The sequence below is a fragment of the Schistosoma mansoni genome (assembly GCF_000237925.1).
Source record: "Schistosoma mansoni, WGS project CABG00000000 data, chromosome 3 unplaced supercontig 0105, strain Puerto Rico, whole genome shotgun sequence".
In the NCBI taxonomy this organism is placed as follows: Eukaryota; Metazoa; Platyhelminthes; class Trematoda; order Strigeidida; family Schistosomatidae; genus Schistosoma; species Schistosoma mansoni.
In genome coordinates, this window is record NW_017386009.1 from 944486 (window position 1) to 967607 (window position 23122).

The window sequence follows — 23122 nt, forward strand, 5'->3', positions numbered from 1 at the left end:
AATACAACATGCACCAATCAAATCACACTTGACGGAGAAGCTTTGGAGAAAGTGGAAACCTTTACATATCTGGGCAGCATCATTGATGAACACGGTGGATCCGATGCAGATGTGAAGGTGAGGTTCGGCAGTGCAATAGCAGCATATTTACAATTGAAGAACATGTGGAGCTCAAAACAATTGTCAATCAACACCAAAGTCAGAATTTTCAATACAAATGTTAAGACAGTTCTACTGTATGGGGTGGAGACGTGGAGAACTACGAAAGCCATCATCCAGAAGATACAGGTGTCTATTACCAGTTGTCTACGCAAAATACTTCGGATCCGTTGACCAGACACTATCAGTAACATTCTACTGTGGGAGACAACAGACCAGATTCCAGCAGAGGAAGAAATCAGGAAGAAGCACTGAAAGTGGATAGGACATGCATTGAGGAAATCACCCAAGTGTTTCACAAGACAAACCCTCACATGGAATCCTGAAGGTCAAAGGAGAAGAGGAAGACCAAAGAACACATTACGCCGAGAAATGAAGACAGATATAAGAAGAATAAAGAATAACTGGATAGAAGTAGAAAGGAAGGCCCAGGACAGAGTGGGTTGGAGAATGCTGGTCGGTGGCCTATGCTCCATTGGAAGTAATAGGCGTAAGTAACTAAGTAAGTAAGTACTAAATTGATGATAATGATTATGAGTAGTATATATAGAGATTACTTCCTTTTTTAATAAGAAAATAGATGAGTTCTGTATATATATATATATATATATACTACTGATAATTCTAATCATAACATGAATAGTAATTTAGAGTTTGTTTTTTAATTAAAATTATTAATTTCGAAAGAAAATAGAAAAACAAAAATAAACAAACAAACAAACAAAAAATACAAAAATTTGACCTAAATAGTAAATTTTCATTAATTCTAATAGAACAAAAGGAAAAGAGAATAGAAACAATGAGAAGAGAATAGAGAACAATCATAAAAAAGAAAAATAAATGAGAAGAAGAAAAAGTAATTGATGAAGAAGAATAAATAAGATGAGGAATTTTTAAAAAAAAGTAAATAATGGGTCAATGTAAGGGAAAAATAGATAAGTAGTAATTGTATATAACATGCTTTACGGAATATGATTACTTTCGTTAGGTTATCAGTCGGTCAGTAAGTCACAACGTAGGATCAGGTACATATATGTATCAGTTCACGTCACAACACCTCAGCTATAATGTAGGACTAGGCACATATGTACATCAGTTCACGTGACAATACCTCATTTCCACAACAACATAAACATTAAATTCATCGAAACAGTCACTTCAACGGTAGTAATGTATAAGAGGAAGATTGTATATAAGGATATAGTACAGGAAGAAAGATAGATATGAAGCAATTTTAATCTCATAGTTTAAGGGAAGATAAAGAGTGTATACATCTACGCCATTGTGATCGATTCTGAGTCATGTCATTCAGAGTCTCAAACTATTGGTTACGATAGTCACGCGGACCCCAACCGAGTAGTGTGCATCTATCAACATGGCTAAGACTAGAAGTCAGTGACTTCAAGGACTGATGTCAGGTTTTGGTTTGACTGTACCTAACTCTCTTCCATTCCTCTCCAACACTAGTCAGCATTTAAACGTTGTGGTAATCGGTGTTCAGGAATACGTAACACGTAGTCCGAATATCTTAGTTGATGAAGATTCACAACCTCATCAAGTGATTTACCATCACTCCCTAATACCCTGGTAACAATAGTTTCATTACCAATGAAAGGAATATTCTGGATCTTTTTTGCTAAGGAATAGTTAGAACTGGGTAACTATGTTTACTGGGGAAATCATGACAGCTAATTGTTTTGGCCTAGTAAGAAATCTCTTGATAGTGGCTATTCATGAATCAGTCATGGACTTTTGAATCACTTAAGAATTTGGTTAACTTGAAACTAAATAGTCGGAATTCAGTCGTTCACATTTCCAACAAAAAGATATACCAATAAAAGATACTAAGAATGATTATCCAGAAAATCTTACTAGCATCCAACTAAACTTGTTTATCCAATCAAATTGAATTAGTTGGCTATCAACTAGTGGTATAAAAAGACTTTTGTGTTCAGTTTTAAACTTCAACATTGTATATACTCTTAATTTTTCAGTATATTTAACCTGTAACCTGAAATCTACTACGCCAACAAATCACTATTTTCGATTAGTCACTTAACTGATTTGAGTCATTTCATGGCAGTCTTTTGAATGATTATATATGATTATTCCTTAGAACACTTGTGGTGTATCCTAATTATGTCAACAGACACAAGTACTATGTAACATCAATCAGAAGAGGAATGCATGAAAACAGCAAGCTAGAAGCGTCAACTTGAAGAAAACAAAAATGGAAATAGAACGCAATCGCGAATAGAAAGAATGATACGAATGTGAAGGATAAATAATGTAAATTTGCAAATGAACTATTCAATATACGATTCTCATACTTTATCAAGGGATTCTATGTTCCCGGTCATTACAACACAACAATATCAAGGGGATAAAATGAATTTATTTCATTTCAAAACATTTTATTGTCTAGAAACAGTCTAAAGTTATCAAGGTTAATGATTATGTAAGAAAACCTGGAAGCACTAGACAGCCGTTTCGTTCTATTATAGGACTCCAGAGCAGTGCGCATCCACGATCCCGCACTCGCGAGATCATATGCTCACTAGTGACTGACTTCAAGAGATATTTCCTTGAGTTCTAGTGGGAAGCAGTGGCCAGTGGAGTTCTACCAAGTCTGTTGTAGAGATATCAACTCACTGAAGACAATTGATGAACGGTCGCTCAAAATCGTGGATTGGTTGAAGTTAGACATTAACACCGTTGGATACCGGCTCAGTGGTCTATCGGTTAAGGGCTCTGGCTCGAGACTGGTAGGTCCTAAGTTCGAATCTCGCTCGCGAGGCGGGATCGTTGATGCGCACTGCTGAGGAGTCCCACAATAGGACGAAACGGCCGTCCAGTGCTTCCAGGTTTTCCTTGGTGATCTAGCTTCAATTGACTCATGATTTAAACTATGAAAATACTAAATTCTCCACAAAACCCCCTCTGATCTATGTAAGAAAACCCAACTGATAGTCTTTAGATATTAAATAGGAATAATATACTTGTAAAATGCCAGCAAATATTTCCTTGAAAAAGCTTGGACCAGATTGCCAGACGTAATGTTTGATTTACTTCAAATTCATTCGCTGAGATTTTACAAATATATTCTTCTTCCTATTTAATGTCTTACATCAACTTGGCGCCCAAATACTGTGAAACTATTCGCTCTAATTTAAACGAAAGTTCTTATATAATACTCTTTATAAGTTCTAAACAACTTTATTTTAGCTTTTCTAGTTGGAAATATTATCATTAGACTATACCGATTTAAGTCTAAATCTTGTAAAGATTCAAAGGTTTAAAATAATCAAAACAGCTCACTTAATATTGTTTGTTTGAATCTTCTCATTGATGTTTAGAACTTCAATTAATCAGTCTCTTGTTGGCATATGTACATCCTATGCGGACTGCCTCGATATAGCCTTAATTCACAAGAATTATAAGCAAAGATGGATAGTGGTTACCAGTGGAATCCCAGAGTGAACATTAACTCTAAGATGCAGGTACATCCATCTGACAAGTCCCAAATAGGACGAAAAGTGCGTCAAACTGGATTCCACTACTAGTCACTATCCATCTTTGCTTATTAATCACAACAGTATTCTTACGGACGAATCAGTTTTCGGGCAAATCATACTAGAGAAGTGAACTTGGCAACTAAAGAGAAAAAAATTTATCAGCTTTCATTCTTTTTTTTCTTCTTTTTCTTCAAAACTTTTACTTCAATGATCGAATAAAGAAAATCTAATTATCAATATCATATTACTTATCAAAATATTTTATAGGTTTATAAAAAGTAAACATATAAAACAATATTCTAATTGAATATCAATCTTCATATAAACATCATGATCATCATCCCGATCATCATCATCATCAACATCATCGTCATCCTCATCATCATCATCATCTTAGACAACAATAACAACAAAGTTGATTGAAAACAAAACAAACCTAAAATATCTTATTTAAGGGAATATGTTATGATATCCATATGAATAGAAATAAAAACTTAATCTATAAGAATAAGTTAAATACTAAAGGGGAATCAATCAATCAACAAATTTATGATAATTCCTTGATAACTTGTATTTTTTCTTTTAAATCTAATTTCTATTTCTATTTCCTTTCTTTAAAGTTCAACTAATTTAGTAATCACTTAACAATCATAACAACAACAATAACAAATAGAATGATATAAATAATATTGATGTCATTACATAGAAAAAAAAGGAACTAAAAATAGAAAGTATTATAAACAAAGATGGATAGTGGCTAGAAGTGAAATCGGCGACACGCGTTTCGTCCTAGTTGGGAATCGTCAGCTGGGTGTACCTATATCCTAGAGTTGATGGTCACTTTGAGACTCGAAACCAGTACCGTTCGCTTCAACACTATCGCTTTATCCACTCAGCTACTGAGTCCTAATAGCCACTTGCTTGTACAATGGGGTGAAGTCTAAATTCACTTGGTAATAATTGTTTCCTGAGTGGATAACGCGATGGCATTTGAAGCGGACGGTACTGGGTTCGAGTTCCAAAGTGAACATCAACTCTGTGATGTAGGTACATCCAGTTGACGAGTCCCAAATAGGACGAAACGCGCATCTTGGATTCCACTACTACCTACTGTCTATCTTTACTTATAATACTTGTGAATTAAGGATATATCGAGAGAATACGCACAGAATGCACATATGGTCCATAAGAGACTGATCATTTGCAGTTCCAAATACACAGTCGGGAAGATTCAAACAAACGATACTAAGTGAATTCATATGATAGGTGAATCTATCTGAGTTTTTGTTTGAATAAAACTACTTATGAATATGAGAAAGATCAAGAAGGTGAAGTTTAATATAAATATGATCTCATTCAAATAAATAAGATTATGTAGTGACTATTCTTCATTATCAGAAATGGGAAAATTGATAATAAACGTTGAGAAATGAATAAGTTTTCTAAAAAAGAAAACGAAAAAATAACCCACTATACTCTTATTGGTTTCATTTCTTTTGAATTGAGATATCCTAGGTCTTGTTTTGAATCCCTCTTTGTTAGGCCTCCAAATGCCCTGGTACGGCCGAGGGTGAGGAGAGTCAGCTCTCCCTCTCAAAATGCTCTCATATGGCCACTCGAATATATAGCCTCTGACAGGAAAGTCCTACTCACTGCACTCTCGTGGCATTATTGTTGTTTACGAAATTGAGAGGATGAAAAGCAAATGTCCGGTGCTTTAACCGGGTTGGTGGATGTGGAGTGTCCATCTAGGGGAATTGAAAAACCCTCATTCCAAACCAATGGTCCACATGAGCTCCAGTATCCTGAGAGAACAAATGGCGTATGAACCAATCGTTGGTCACCGGCTACCATGAGACTGCATCTCCTTACGATGCTCCACTGCCTTGTGGACTAGACCTTTAGGTCAAAGGCTCCGGGTATAGCCCTCTAAGAAAACCACCTGCTTCAGTTTGGGTACCTGGGCAGTATCACAGCCCTCACACGAATCAAATGAGATTTGTGAGGCGCATATTTATCTGGTGCTTCCTTGTACCAATATTTATGTGTTTAAATAAATAAAAATAAATAAAACAGGTATGAAATAACCTTTAAGTCATTTCGAAAATAACGTTCGACAATTAAGAAGTATCCATAACTGTTTTTTCTGATGGAATTTCGTTCTCTGAGTTGGATGGTTTAGTCGACTAAATCATCCAATTCACAGAATAAAACTTCATCAAAATCATTCACCATAGCTACAAATCTTCCCCCACCTTATTCCTTAACTTTATTTTATAAACTAAACAATCAAAAGAAAATCTTAAATCATATTTCTAATCAATCATAACAACATAATCATAACAATTATGTCTAGGTTACATATTTTATTCTGAAAATTTAGAAAAAAAATCAATCAATCAATAAATCGAATAATCAATAAAGTTTTCTTAGTTTATATGGAGTTTTTCTTATCACTATGTAATATAAACAAATGGTATTAGTGAATACCATTAAATTGTCTCCTTTGTTTTTTCCCTGTCATCTTCTTATGATAATAATTCAAAGATATTTTCATAATCATGATGATGGATTTAAAATTAGATATAAACAGAATAAAGTAAATTATTTACTGAGGTGCGGGTACATCCAGCTGACGAGTCTCAAATAGGATGAAACGCGCGTCAAACTAGATTCCACTGCTAGCCACTATCCATCTTTACTTATCTACTAAATAGTTATATTTAAGTAGTATATATTTATATATATAAACATTAACATAGACACACATACAAGATGCTTATTACTATGTGTAATTGCTTATCTATCTATAATATACCAAAAAAGAACCCAGATAAACTAATGATCAAATCATTTTATACATCTCTCTCTCTTAACATAATATAAACATAAATTGAGAGTATTAAAGAAAATGGATCAGTCCATAAGATGAATGATTCTGGTGAAAAAAGAAAAAAAATTTATTCAAAGGATCAACGACAGAGAGTGAGAGAGCGAGAAAGACGGAATTATGGAATTAAAACAAAGTCCTAATGTAATGAAATGGATTAATTTATTATTTTTTTAATTTTTAAATAAATATACTACTAATTTGTTTGTTTGTTTATAAGTAGTAAATAGAGTCTTAATAGAAAGATTCATTCATTCTTTTACTAATCACTATGATAATAATCTTAATCTAAATAAAGCTAATATTCAAAGAAAAATTATATATTAGAAGGGGTTTTGTGGAGAATTAGTAGTTTTCATAGTTGAAAGCTTGAGTCAATTGAAGCTAGATCACCATGGAAAACCTGGGACCACTGGACGGCCGTTTCGTCCTATTATGGGAATACTCAGCAGTGTGGATCCACGAACCCGCGCTCGCGAGATTCGAACCCAGGATCTAACAATCTCGCGCCAGAGCATTTAACCGATAGACCATTGAGCCGGCATCCAATGGTGTTAATATCGAGCCTCAACTAACCCACGAAACTGAGCGACGCATCCACCATTGTCTTCAGTGAGTTACTGTCTCACAACAGATTGCGGATGCGCACCACTGAAGAGTCTATCGGTTAAGGGCTCTGGTGCGAGATCGGTAGGTCCTGGGTTCGAATCTCGCGAGTGCGGGTTCGTGGATGCGCACTGCTGAGGAGTCCCATAATAGGACGAAACGGCCGTCCAGTGTTTCCAGGTTTTCCATGGTGGTCTAGCTTCAATTGACTCACGCTTTCAACTATGAAAAATTCTAAGAATAGTTTAAGCTCAGAGAACTAGGATATATATGTAACCTTGGCTTTTTGGAAGCTTCTGGAAATATGCTGCCGCTAGTAAAAAAAAATCATCGGTTACTCAATTAGGATATAGGACGTAATTCATTGTTCTTCTAGAAACCCTGATTAACATATATATTTTCAGCCCTTTCTCAGATACTAAAGAATTCCCGATTGTTCTTAACAGTTTCAGATAACATCTGATGTTCCCACTAATGTTATATTCAACAGGGTGATCCTGCTCACGAATATTTGTTAGCTGGAAAATCTTTGAAAACTCTCTCAAAAACAGAATACTGAAAAACTTTTACCATCGTTTTTGATCTATAGATTAGTGAATTCTTAATAATAATAAATACCAAGTAATGAATCACTGACAAACATCATGATGGTTAACAAACTCGGGAAGACATTTGTAACTGTGTGATGTATGCTACTTATATCGACATAAGTAGTCAGTCAGTAGTAGTACATAACACTAATCAGGAGTATATCTTAAAACACTGATGATAAGCCTAACCGAGAGGTAATTAGAAAGGACATTAGTAATATGAAGCTATTACCTCATATGATAGTACACACGTTTTCTAAGAATATATGTATTCGCATATAAACAAGTACTTAATAAATACCATGTTTCAAAAGTGTTTGTCGGTGTAGATCACTTTCATTTGTATGTCCCAATAAATATGGATTGAAACAGGTGGGTGATCAATCATATGTTTACTTATTAGTGAATCCAAATAACATTAAAGGCTTATCTACAAATGTAAATACTTGTTGGAATGTTACTGTATCCGTCTTATGTATTTCTGGGCATTTATAAAGATAATATCAGCTGTTATAGATTTCAAAAAAAACAACAACAAAATAGAGATTTTCTGTGGACAAAAAGACATAGTCATGAAGGGAAGCAACAAACTATCTACTATGTACAGATGTAACCTCTTTATGTATTCCATTGGAATAACGAAATTGATTTTCCATTCATGAATGTTTGGAACTTATTCATTATCTGATTATCATAATTATAGTGATTGAAGTTGTGCAGAGAATATCTTTAAATGGTTATTTTGGTTAGCAATTCAACTATAGCTTCTTAGTCAGTCGGTTACAAGGTAGGAACAGGCACATATATGAATAAGTCTACGTTACAACACCTCATTTTCACAACAACATAAACACTAGATTCATAGAAGCAGTTACTTCATTGGTAGTAATACATAAAATAAAGACTGAATATAACAGTATAACATAGGGAGAAAGAATTAGTTAGTAGAAAGAAAGGCATCAAGTAATTTTAATCTCATGGTTTAAGAGAAGACAGAGAGTGTATACACCTAAGCGACTGTGATCGATTCTCAGCCATGTCACATAGAGTCTCCAACCACTGGTTACGATAGTCAAGCGGACCCCAACCAAGTAGTCTAGATCTACCAATATGGCTTAGACCACAAGTTAGTGACTTCGAGGACTGATATCACGTTTTGGTTTGACCGCACGTAACTCTCTTCCATTCTTCTCTAACACTAGTCAGCATTGCACGTCGTGGTAGTCGGTGTTCAGGAATACGTAACAACACGTGGCCCAACCATCTCAGCCGATGAAGATTCACAACCTCATCAACTGATTTACCATCATTCCCTAATACCCTGCGTCTAACCTCACTATTACTTACCTAGTGATCCCAGCAGATGCGAGCAATATTTCTAAGACATCTGTGATCAAATACTAGTAACTTACGAGAACCTTCTACTCTTAATGGCCACGTTCCGCATCCGCAGAGTAAAACAGAACGAAATGCTGCTCAGTATACCCGCCTCCTAATTGATAGACGGATATCTCGCCTTCTCCATGGTTGGTGACGTAAGTTGTCAAAAGCCGAACGAGCTTTTTGAATCCGTGTAGAAATTTCGTCAAACACCAACCCATTAGAGGTGATCAAACTTCCAAGATAAGTGAAGTTCTCGACGCGTTCGGCTACTTCACTTCTTATCCTTAGCTAAGGTGCTGATCCAGCCAAGTCCTGAAGCAACAATTTACATTTAGAGAGGAAGAAACGCATTCCAAACATCCTGGAAGTGTTGTGTAATTGTGACAGGGTATTAGGAATTCAGAGGATGTTATTGATTTTTCTACCAACCCACTGTCTTAAATTGATATTGTTCTGGGTTGCTGAAGTTGACATGGTTTCGGCCTTATCCGTTCGCACAGACTCCATGTCCACCGTTAGTTATAGCTTTTTAGTGGTTAAGATACATTCATTCATGTGGAAGAACAAGATCTATATTAACGCTACATATTTCCCCAAATCAAATATGATGTACAAATCATTGAGTCAATTGCTGCAGTGACAGTAACTGTGTTATTTGAAAAAAGGATCTACTCAGTCGGAGTTTATTAAATTATTATGGTGGAGAAGAATTATGACACAGGTGAAAGATGTTGGTGTTTTCTGTTCTCTGAGTCAACCAGTCAACCAATTTGATAAACTATGGACAACTATCAGGTCCAAAATGTGGTCAAAGACGGTGATAATTAAAAAAACATGGAATCAAGATCAAGGTCGATAGAAGAGATTGTCATTCAAAGGTGAAGATATCCAGATAGCTTACTTTGGTTTGAAGTTTTGTGCTGATGATCGTGTCCAGAAAGATTTTAAAAGCTTCCTGAGAAAATCCCACAGCTTAAAAAGTGAAACTTCACCAAAATGCCATATTCTCAGAACATTCTTACTCATAAAAAGAATAGTTACTTTCAGTCGACTTTTATTTAATGCAGAGGTAATTTAAAAATTAGTTGGTTAATGAATCAAACCCAATCATACTCTGTTAGAAAATAGAATTTCAACGTACCAATCTATTTATCTATGGTTTTATTGTTGTATAAGTAGTCGAATCCACTGAGGTAGTTTGACACAATGTAAGTGCTTATTATCATTGACTTATTACAATCATGTGTTTGCATTAATCATTCAAAATCCTAATAATGTTTTTAATTAAAATATCGCAATATTTAATCACTAAAGTGTACTTTATAGGTTTGTCACGTCGTCAATGAAAGTGTATATGAGATATTAAAATATAATTGTTCCAAATTAATAATTAACCGCAAATTGTGAGATAACTTTGTTGAAAGCATGAGTCAATTGATGCCAGACCACGAAGGAAAACCTGGAACCACTGGACGGCCGTTTTGTCCTATTGTGGGACTCCTCAGCAGTGCGTATTCACGACCTCGCCTCGCTAGATTCGAACCCAGAACCTGTCAGTCTCACGCCAGAACACTTAACCGATTGACCACTGAGCCGGCCGGCATCCGATGGTGTTAATGTCTAACTTCAACCAATCCACGAAGTTGAGCAACCGCTCACCAATTGTCTTCAGTGAGTTCCTATCTTACAACAGACGTGGTTTGAACTCCACTGGTCACTGCTTCTTATTAGAACTTCAGGAAGTATCTCTTGAAGTCAGTCAGTCTAGCTTTAATTGATTCATGTTTTCAACTATGAAAATACTGAAATCACCACAAAACCTCTTCTGATAAAGATAACTTTATATTGTCACTATATTGTTTTTTAAAAGGACTGATTTCTACATATTTATTGTAAAGAATAGGAATGAAAAGATTAATTGATACAATAATAGTATAGCTGTTTGTTAAAACTGCCAAATCAAATGCAATATATATTACTTGTTCTATAAGAAGAATGAATATGGCTAGAGGCAAAGAACATAACAAAACTATAAATGAAGATTTACTGATGTATAGGCCATTGATTCTAAACTGATGTACAGCTGATCTATCTTTCCATTGATTGAATATGTACACTTAGTTATCATATTCAACACATAAGTAAACAACTGATTATCTGCTATTCATTCTAACTCATTACTTTATCTAATCTCTCTCTATATATGTTTTTTTTACATCAACTGATTAAATAGTAGGACAGGAACAAAGATAAACATATTGTTAAGTAAACAGACTTATATCTAGATTATACATTGGTTTATTAAACCTACAAAAACAACAGATTTCAAAACCGAGTAAATGACCAAACGTTGTATAACAACATTGAGAAGTGTATAACTAAAAGCTTCAATCAGCTTAACTTGAGAAAAATTTGAAAATTTATCCTAGCAACTAAGGGTAACAGTATATCAGTTTGAAAAGTTGATACAATCACAATAAAAAAATGTTATCAAGTTGATAAAACAAAATTAGAGTTTTTTTGATTTCTGTCATATTTGAAAGTGTTTAAATAAACAAGATACTTTGTTTGGTAATCAGACTAATTTATAACTAAACTTCGATATCTATCTTTCCAGCAAAGGAAGAAATCAGGAAGAAGCGCTGGAAGTGGATTGGGCACATTTTGAGGAAATCACCCAACTGCGTCACAAGACAAGCTCTCACATGGAATCCTGAAGGCCAAAGGAGAAGAGGAAGACCAAAGAACACATTACGCCGAGAAATAGAGACAGATATGAGAAGAAGGAACAAAAATTGGGTAGAAGTAGAAAGGAAGGCCCAGGACAGAGTGGGTTGGAGAATGTTGGTCGGTGGCCTATGCTCCATTGGGAGTAACAGGTGTAAGTAAGTAAGTAAAGTAATATCTATCTTATAAAAAAAGAAGGATTAATTTTCAATCATTTAGTAGGCTGTAAGTTTGTAGCCTATTCTATCAACCTTAGATAATATCTTCAACTCTTTCATACATTCATTCATTGTGGTTTAAACCTGAGTATGCAAACATTTAATTTATTCATATGATTTAAGATAATAACTATAATGATTGTAAAGAATAGTTTCATATATTTTTAATAATATTCTTACTTTATGGGGTCACTCACTCAGAGTTCGGTACTACATGACATGATACCACCCTCAATCCAATGTCTTTGATAGATAACTAAATGAATTCTAATTATTGTTCATTGTATGGAACATAGGTTTTCATAGAAGTATCTTTAGAATTGAATTCTATAAACTGAACAGTTTAATCTTGAGACTTTTGTTGCCTATCAAGATGACTTCAGAAGCTCAAAAGTCAGATAGATGTGAACTTTTCGCATTTCATCATATCTGAGTAACTAATATACAGAACACTAATTGTCTGTCAAAAACGCTGAAGTATCTTCATTAATATCACACACATAAATAACTGTAGATAAACACTTGACTAGAAAAATGTTGAAATCGTGGACATTGAGAGTACAAAGAAGGTTAGGAAATCTTTAAAATATGAGCACTCACATCAGCCATCAGTCATTGAGAAAATCATAATCAAAGCATTCTATAAAGACAAGCTTCAATTCAAGTAGTGAATAATAAAAATAAATTTGGAAACAACGTCAAGGCGAGTGTCAACAGTGACTACTAAGACTAAAGGTTGATAAGGTATTCTGACGAGGTAATATCTATCTGATGCTTGCACTGGTGATGTTCTTTGAAGAGAAATTGGAAGCTTCAAGATCTAACCAACCAGCACAGTAGACTTCTTACTTAGTTACTTACCTAGTTTCTTACGCCCATTACCCCCAATGGAGCATAGGCCGCCGACCAACATTCTCCAACTCACTCTGTCCTGGGTTTTTCTTTCTAGTTCTACCCAATTTTTGTTCATTCTTCTCATATCTGTGTTAATAATATTGTAACTAACCATAACTGTACGAATCTATCATTCGTGGTAACTTACTATCTATTGTCAATCTAATGTTGATCAACTTTGATTATTTCCTTATTAACTATCAATTAATTATGACTTATTCTTTGATCATAACATATATAATCGATCAATCAATGATTTAAAGAAATGATAACGTTCTATTTATAAACAAAAAAGACGTTTCCCAAGTTTTATACTTTTACAACTCCGAATTTCTTTTAGTTTCTAGTTATTTGATAATTTAAACAAGTACAGATGTATTTTAATGCCAATAAACTATAATTATTAATAAGAGATGGATAGTAGCTAGCAGTGGATTCCACTGCTAGCTACTATCCATCTCTGCTTACCATGCTTGTGAATTAAGGCTATATCGAGGCAATACGCACAGTATGCACATATGCCAATTAGAGACTGACCAGTTGCAGTCCTAAAAGTAACAATGGGAAGATTCAAACAAACAATACTGAATGAATTTATAATTATTAATGTATTACATAAGTAAATAGAATTTCAAATATTTTTAAAATGTATTATTCATTTTATCACTGGCCGGATACTATCAGCAACACCTTTCTGTGGGAGAGGGCAAACCAGCTTCCAGTTGAAGAGGAAATTAGGAAAAGACTTTGGAAGTGGATCGGATACACTATTCAGGAATCATCAAACTGCATCACTAGGCAATCCCTAACTTGGAATGGTGAAGGGAATAGGAAAAGAAGAAGTTCAAAGAACACATTACCCTGGGAAATAGGAGCAGATATGAAAAGGATGAATAACAATTGGAAAGGATTGCCCAGAAGAATACTAGTGAGTGGCCTATGCTCCTCCACGAGGGGTAACAGACGTAAGTAAGTTAATAATTCATTTAATATATTTAAATGGATATAATTAATATTGAAACATTAGAATGCACTCAATGTTTCAATGAATAAGTGCTCTTACGAATAAAATAATTATGAACATTTGGCTAATAAATACATTACATTAATATATTAGAGGCAACATAAAACAAATCTGAAGCCAGTAAATCCATCCTTTCAGAACTTTCAACGTACATGGTATACACCCACGAAAAACCTCAAACACATAAGTGATACATTACAGAATAAATGAAATATCAATTTAAAGTAATATATATATATATTTTATATAGTTGAGATCATGAGTCAATTGAAGCTAGACCACTATGAAAGGACTGAATGGTCATTTCATCCTATTATGGGACTCACCTCTCAGCAGTACGCATCCACGATCCCGATTCACGAGATTCGAACTAAGAACCGTCCAGTGTTTCCAGGTTTTCCATAGTGACCTACCTTCAATTGAATCATGATCTCAACTATATAAAATTATTAAAATCTCCACTACACCCCCTTCTGATAATATATTTATTTATTAAAACAAAATTAAAAAAAACGATTACTTACATAATGATTATAGAAATTAAAAGTAGTTGGTATAGTTTTATTAATGAATAATGTGGAAATTTTGTTTGTATGAAATCGTTTTGTCCAAACAAATTTATTATACTGTAGGGTATTTTTCTTTTTCTTTTCTTTCTATTTTTTTTTTCTATTTTTTTTCTGTTTTCACTTTTGTGAATGACTTCAGTATTATATAATTTATGATCTATTATTACACCCCGGGGTCAACCAATTTTTAATTTATCTAGGATAATACTATATGTATATATACATACGTTTATATATATAGATATTGTGAAAGTCATTTCCATGACCTTCAACATTTTCAGCCAATCAAATTAAAGCTTGATTATTATTATTTTTGGCAATAATATACACCTACGCATAGGAGATAACACTTTTTGTTTTGTTTTTTTAATACAGATAACATAGTAACACAGGAGGAGTATTATAAAAACTATGTGGATACACTCATCTATATTTATGATTAAAGAAATATCAAATAGGCACATTAAATAGGCACTTTTATTCAACCGAATTAGATAAATAATATTGTAAACGTTTAAATAAAGAATTATTGTTATTACATTTCACCTTAGATGAAAGAAAGAAAGAAAGAGAGAAAGAAATAAGGGAAAAACGAGAAACGATTTATTCCTTTCATCAGTTTCTTATGATTATTTATAATAATCATTATTATTATAAATGATTATTATAAATAATCATAATCATAAAAGGAATGCAGACAGAATATACTTTGTAAATGAAAAGTACATTTTAAGTGCTAAAAATAAACAATAATGGAAATATATTATATACACGTACATATTCATACAAATAAAAACTGATGCATAGTATTAGGAATCAATAAAAAGTTAAACAATAAAAGTCATTGAATTTGGAACTAAGTGGTTTAAAAATTTGAAGCTTCTTACTTATTTACGCCTGTTACTCCTAATGGAGTATAGGCCGCCGACCACCATTCTCAAACCCACTCTGTCCTCAGCCTTCCTTTCTAGTTCTAACCAACTTTTGTTCATTCTTCTCATGTCTGTCTCCATTCCTCGGTGTAATGTGTTCTTTGGTCTTCAGGATTCCACGTGGAGGCTTGTCTTGTGAAACACTTGGGTGATTTCCTCAATGTGTGTCCTATCGACTTCCAACGTTTCTTCCTGATTTCTTCCTCCACTGGATGGAATCTGGTTTGTTGCCTCCCACAGTAACTTGTTGCTGATAGTGTCTAGTCAACGGATCCGAAGTATTTTGCGTAGACAACTGTTAATAAACACTTGTATCTTCTGGATGATGGCTTTCTTAGTTCTCCATGTTTTCGCCCCATAGAGTAGAACTGTCTTAACATTTGTATTGAAAATCCTGATCTGGTTGATAATTGTTTTCAGTTCCACATGTTCTTCAGTTGTAAATATGTTTCTCTTGCTTTGCTGATCCGCACCTTCACATCTGCATCGGATCCACCGTGTTCATCAATGATGCTGCCTTGATATGTAAAGGTTTCCACATCCTCCAAAGCTTCTCCATCAAGTGTGATTTGATTGGTGCATGTTGTAATGTATCGGAGAGTCTTTATTTTCCCTTTGTTTATATTGAGACCTACTGAAGCTTCTAGCAAGACCTAAAAGCAATGAGTTCAATCCCCCCAATGGAGTTGTGGATTTGAATATCTTGACCACCTGTTCTCCAATTATGTAAATATTATAACAAACTTTCTTGAGTTAGATTTGTTTGAACTGAATAATTACGAATCCTAGCTATTATATGAATACAGTATGTCGTTCGTTAGAATATTCTCCTTCTCCTCTACTCTTTAAAAATAACAAGTGACGAATATGTTGAAATTCATTCTGAATAATTACAATTTGGATGTATATTAAAGAAGCATTTCTTACTATAATGTACAACTGATTCTGAGAATTCCTAACTGTAAAAATATTTATCGTAATGAATAAAAACATTGTTAGCGATTATTGAAGTAGGTAATTGATTCCAAATAGAACGAAACATATCTACTAGATTTTGATACTAGTCAAAATCTAAAAAAATTATCATAAGTTTCCGTCTTATTATATATATGTTCAGAGGCTGAGGTATTTAAGTCTAGTCGATTCACGATACTGGACTATTGTATATGTTATTTTCATTACATATTTAGTTACGCCTGTTATCCCTCGTTGACGAGCATAGGTCACCCACCAGCATTCTCTACCGAACTCTGTCCTAGACAATCCTTTCCAGTTGTTTCTAGTTGTTATTCAGTACTTCGATGTCTGCCTTCAATCAGTGGCCCAAGATGTTCTTTGGTATGCCTTTTTTAATTTTGCCTTGCTGATTCCAAGTTAGGAATTACCTCGTCATGCTGTTTGATGATTTTCACAGTATATATCATAACCACCTCCCGCATCTTTTCACAGTTTCCTCCTGAGCTGAAAGTTCGTTAGTTCTCTTGCACAGTAGGTTGTTGCCATTGGTATCTGGTCAACGGATATTCAGTATCTTACGTAGAAAATTGTTTAGAAATACTTGTACTAGTTCGTTGATGGTTGTACTAGTTCTCCACGTTTCAGTTCCTTACAATAGAATTGAAGATTCCGACTTTGATATTGGTTGACAATTATTTGAAGTTCAGAATGTTCTTCAGCAATAAAGATGCTGTCCTTGTTTCACAAATCCTTTCATCCACATCTTCATAAGATCATCTCTGTTGATCGATGATGCTACCCAGGTACGTCAAGCTTTGATTATGTTTCAGAGCTTCTCCGTCAATTGTAATTATGTTGGTGTTCTCTGTGTTGTATTTGAGGGTCTTGGTTTTTTGCTTGCGTATAGTGAAACCTAATGCTGCAGAGGCTGTTGCTACTCTAGTTGTCTTCACCTACATTTGGTGTGTATGGGATGGAAGAGCTAGGTCATCTGTGGAGTATAAGCCGTCTAGTTGATTCCGAGCAGTATATTGAATTCCATGCTTCCCCTGACACGTGGATGTCGTCATAATTCAGTCAACCGCTGGAAGAAAAAGAATAAACAGCCTTGTCTGACTTTGGTTCTTACATGGAGTGGATCTATCAGCTGTCCTCCATGCACCTCTTTTGCAATATAGTCCGCTGTATGAATTCCAGATGAAATTGACTATCTTCTCAGCTACTTACTCCATAGTATCGAAGAAGGTTTCCATAAACTCCACCTATCCATACTGTCAAATGCTTTCTCATAATCAAGGAAGTTGATGTATAGTGACGAGTTTCATTCAATTCATTGCTCAACAATGGTCCATATTTTCACGTCTTGGTCTGTGTACGACCGATCCTTATGGAATCCAGCTTGTTGATCTCGATGTCGGGAGTCCACTAAATCTTTCATCAGGTTCGACAACACTGATGAAACTTTTGCCGGTACCGATAGTAGTGTAATGCTTGTGTAGTTCTCACATTTGCTAAGATCTCCTTTCTTTGGTATCTCGACGAGTTGTTCTCCTATCTAATCTACTGTCATTTGTTCCTCTTCCCAAATGTTGATGAATAGGATATGGAGCATGTTTGCAGTTACTTCAATGTCTGACTACAGTGCTTCGGCTGGTATGTTGTTTGGTCCTGTTGCTACTTCCCCACTCTTGATTTGTCTGATGGCCATCTTGACTTCTTCGATCGTTGGTGGAGTGACATCTATGGGAAGATTTGCGTGTGTTGTTTCGATGTCCGGTGGATTCAGTGGAGCTGGTCTAGTCAGCAGTTCCTCTAAGTATTTTGCCCATCTTTTCCTTTGTTCTTGAATCTCAGTGATTGTCTTACCTTCTTTGTCCTTGACGGGTCTCTCCGGTTTACTATATCTCCCTACTAGTTTCTTCGTTATGTCATATATTTGCCTGATATTTCCTACTGCTGCAACTTTTTCCGCTGTCATTGATAGGTTTCTCACGTATTTCTGTTTGTCGGCTTTAATGCTTCTCGTCACTTATCTGTTTGTTTAGTGTATTTAGCTTGTGCCCGAACCTTCTCTTTTGTCATTCATATGTTGTTAATTGCTGTCTTCTTTTCTTAAACATTGTCTAGGGTTTCGATAGAGATCCATTCCTTACGATGATGCTTAATGCAAATCGGAACCTCTAGACACATTGAAGTTGGTGCTTCTTTAATCCCTTTCTAGTCGTCTACCCTCGTAGTTTCTTCTTCTTTCAGTAGATCCTGTAAGGCTTAGAACTTGTTGTTGAGAGTTATCTTGAATTCAATGGGTTTGTTAGCGTCTCCTAGGAGGGCTATGCTGAACCTTTGTACTGCTGTATCCCCAGCTGTCCAGTGTTTCTTCAGCTTTAATTTCATCTTGGCAACCATCAGGTAGATAGTGATCTGAAGCTATATCAGCTGCTCTCCTGGTCATTATGTCTTTCATTGATCTTCTGGATTTTTAAGTGATATAAATATGATTGACTATGTTCTGTGCATTGTGATGCGGTGAGACTCATGTAGCTTCATAAATGCATTTGTTTGGAAATGTTATTTTTGATACTTTTTGTTTATTTGAGTAGTAAACAGTTAGTTAATTTACTTTCATTGATCGATTCCTGTCAATGTTTGTCAAAAAAATTGCATTTCATGAAGTTCACTTAACAACCAGTCAGATCCAATTGACAATATAATTTGATAATTTATTTATTAAGGTCAATGCTTTCCAATTGCTGATATTAAAGATTGACACGTGTCAATGTCTTTTATAAGTTCAATTTATTAAAACTAGTGACTTAATGACAACATTTAAGCAATCTGCTCAATATGCAGATATGTCAAATGAGATCATATTATTTGGACTCCTGAACGTCAACAGTGAGGAAGAACAAATCTTTGCAAGTAAGGTAATATATGTTGAACACGTTACGATGACGTTAAACTGTTAATTATCGTAATGAGTTTGTCGAGGAAGAATTTCTCGGTTTTCCTTAATAAATACACTTTGCAAAGTATGAAATATGCAGAGTCAGACCTAATTACCTATTTGTAACAAATACGTGTTACGTATGCACAACCACCGACTGCCCCGACGTGCAATGTTTTATGACGTAAGAGTAGGTTGAAAGAAAGCTAGCGCCGGCCAGACCAAAACATGGCACAAATCTATGAAGTCATTGACAAGTGGACTGAGCCATGCTGGTAGGTGTAGACTACCTGGTTAGGATCCGAGAGATGATAGCAATCGATGGTTAGAGACCTTGAATGACATGGCTCAAAATCGTTTGCAATGGTGAAGGTGCATCCACTCTTTGTGTTCCGTCAAATTCTAATCTTCTGAATTCTTCATGTCCCTTTCTTTCTTTTTCTCTTTTCAAATTTAGTTCACTGTATTATACTACTTCAATAACATCTTCTAACTATAATCTTTTGGATTACTGCTTATACTCTTACTACTTCTACCACTATGGGATTTGAATCGACAACTGGATCTCTGTGCTAATGTGGTATGGCAACTCGAACTGATGTACGTACGTACGAAGTTCTACGTTGTGACTGACTGACCGAATTTGTAACAAACAAATATTGAGTTAACATAATGATTAGATTTATGGGTAGTAAAACTTTCATTTAAGATGAGAACAACCATAATAATCATCAATTCCTATAGCATTATCAGAAGGGTGATGTTGTGAAGATTTTAGTAATTTTAGCAGTGCTGAGGAGTCACACAATAGGACGAAACAGCCTTCCAGTGCTTCCAGGTTTTCCATGGTGGTCTAGCTTCAATTGACTCATGAATTCAATTATGTAAAATTCCTATAGCAGTTGAGTTTTATCTTACGCTACATTTTATTATTATTATTAATTAGGTTTGACAAAAGTTTTAAATAAGCAACTAACATTATACCTTTAACTTTGAGTAACTCCCAAAACACTTAAAGTTTTCAAAGTAAGTGGGTTTGAATAATTTTTTTTCTCTGGTTAGCGTCTTTTTAGCGAGTTGGTTTTCTACGGGATGGGGTCGCTAACCCCATGCCCAACCCTCCTCCTTTACCCGGGCATGTGACCGGCAGTAGACCCCGGAGGAGCTACAGGCGGAGCAGCATATTTAAAACTGAAGAACATCTGCAATTGGAAAAATTGTCAATCAACACCAAGATCAGAATTTTCAATACAAATGTCAAGACAGTTCTACTCTATGGGGAGGAAACATGGAGAACTAAGAAAGCCATCATCCAGAAGATACAAGTGTTTATTAACAGTTGTCTACGCAAATACTTCGGATCCGTTGACTATACACTATCAGCAACAAGTTACTGTGGGAGGCAACAAACCAGATTCCATCCAGTGGAGGAAGAAATCAAGAAGAAACGTTGGAAGTCGATAGGACACACATTGAGGAAATCACCCAAGTGTTTCACAAGACATGCCTCCACGTGGAATCCTGGAGGCCAAGGAGAAGAGGAAGACCAAAGAACACATTACGCCGAGAAATGGAGACAGACATGAGAAGAATGAACAAAAGTTGGTTAGAACTAGAAAGGAAGGCTGAGGACAGAGTGGGTTTGAGAATGGTGGTCGGCGGCCTATACTCCATTGGGAGTAACAGGCGTAAGTAAGTAAGTAAGTAAGAGGAAGTGGGGACTTAGTTTTATAGGTCTGAAAAAAGGGTTAAAATTTTTTGTGAAAACATTTATGATATAACTTTTCGGACTTAGAACTTGGATGTATATGATGTAATTGTTAATCTTCCAAATGTATACAAAATGCAGGAATTTTTCTATGTCACTGACAAAGGAAATGTTGAATGATTATCAAGATTTTAGGATTCTTAATGAAGTAGCTTTTAATTGACGATTAAGAACAGAGAAGTTGAAGAAAACTGATAGTTTAAAACAAGTCTGTGAGTATACCCAACGAAGCATAAAACCTGTGCAGAAAATAGTTGCCAAGAGGAACTTTACTTCATGAATTCAATCTTTGACTGAGTTGTTGGTGAGATTTTATTGAGAAGTTCCATCGTAAGAAACCAACAGATATTCATTGCTTCATGGTTTTCATGAAAGCCTGACATGAAGTCAATCTACGATGACTATCATATACAAAACATTCATGAAATCCTATTCAATTTATTATAGACTGGAACGTTTATCGTTCATTTCTGTTGTCCAGTACTTTATATAAATGTCTAGAATGACTGAAAAAATCCGCGTTTATTTTAACTTCATACATTTATTTTTTCACAACAAATAAAACTAGAAAGATTTCAAAACTTATTTTCTTATTCAGAAGGGGTTTTGTGTGAAGATTTAGTATTTTCATAGTTGAAAGCGTGAATCAATTGAAGCTAGAACACCAAGGAAAACCTAGAAGCATTGGACGGCCGTTTCGTCCTATTGTGGGACTCCTCAGTGGTGCTCATCCACTACCTCGCCTCGCGAGATTCGAACCCAGGACCTACCAGTCTCGCGCCAGAGCAATTAACCAATATTATTGATAAGAATATGAATCTGATGAATGTTGTTAAAATCTATTGTTATTAAGTCGAAATTATTTGATTGCAGTAGTGTGATGGCTATCAGTCGAACCCATACCACACATGAGGGGTATTGCATTCAAACTTCAAAACGAAGATGAAAGGATATCCAGCTGACTAGTTATAAATAGGGTGAAAGGCGAGTCCTGGACTCTACTACTAGCCACTAGCCAACACTATTCAAATAAGTTTTTACGGTTGCAAATTTTAAGATCTATCCCACGTCTATACAAGATGCTTCCTGTTCATTTAAACCAAATTCAAAAAAGTAGCTGTCTTAAAAAGAGTTCACTTTCGGTTTTATATAGATATTACTGGGATTTAAAACTGATTTATTAGATTTTCCATCATTATTATGTCACGCAAGGTTTATAATATATCCTGGAACTTAGTTCCGTTAAGGGAGTTTGATCAAAAGCAACCCATTTGAACATTGAACTAAAGAAAATGTATGGTGCACTATGTATTTAAAGACGATGAATAGTGATACCTGGAATTATTTCAATATTTAAATCTTTCTTACTTTTAAAACTTGCCTTGATGCATTCACACTTATTTGTTTTAAAATCAGTTTTTATACTTTTACCTAATAAACACTGTGTGCCAAAAAAAACACACATAAAATGTTCATAGTTTAAATGATAAACTGATCTACGCTAGGCAACCATTGAAAAACAGGAATTACTGGATAGTTGTTTCGTTCTAGTATGCAACAGCTCAGGAGTGTACATTCAGGACTGTACCTTAGCAGATCAAACCTAGGATCGTCAGCCTCGCTTTCAAATATATCATCCAGATCAGTGATCCGAAATCCAATGAAGTAAATATCTAACTTCAATTATTCCATGATATTCCCCAACCATTTCTCATTATCTGTGGTAGATAACTGTTTCAAACTCCACATAGTTGAATTTTACTGGTCATTGACTTTTAATAGAGCTCCAGGAATGGCATATTCAAGCTGTTGATTAGTGAGCTTATGATTATTATCAGTATAGGGAGGATTTATGAAGACTATAGAATTGTCTCTGCTTAAATTACAAACTGACCTTAATTTTAAGATTTTCATAGTTGAAAGCGTGAGTCAATTGAAGCTAGACC

General features: G+C 34.9%; 1 protein-coding gene across 1 annotated transcript in view; it reads right to left on the bottom strand.

The window, feature by feature from the left end:
* Smp_075770 (hypothetical protein) overlaps nt 1-14765 on the bottom strand; it is a 39063-nt gene extending 24298 nt beyond the window's left edge. The window contains exon 1 of the mRNA XM_018791308.1: nt 14531-14765. The gene's annotated coding sequence lies outside the window, so the exon portion shown is untranslated. The remainder of the gene's footprint in view (nt 1-14530) is intronic.
* Nucleotides 14766-23122: the final 8357 nt, after the last annotated feature.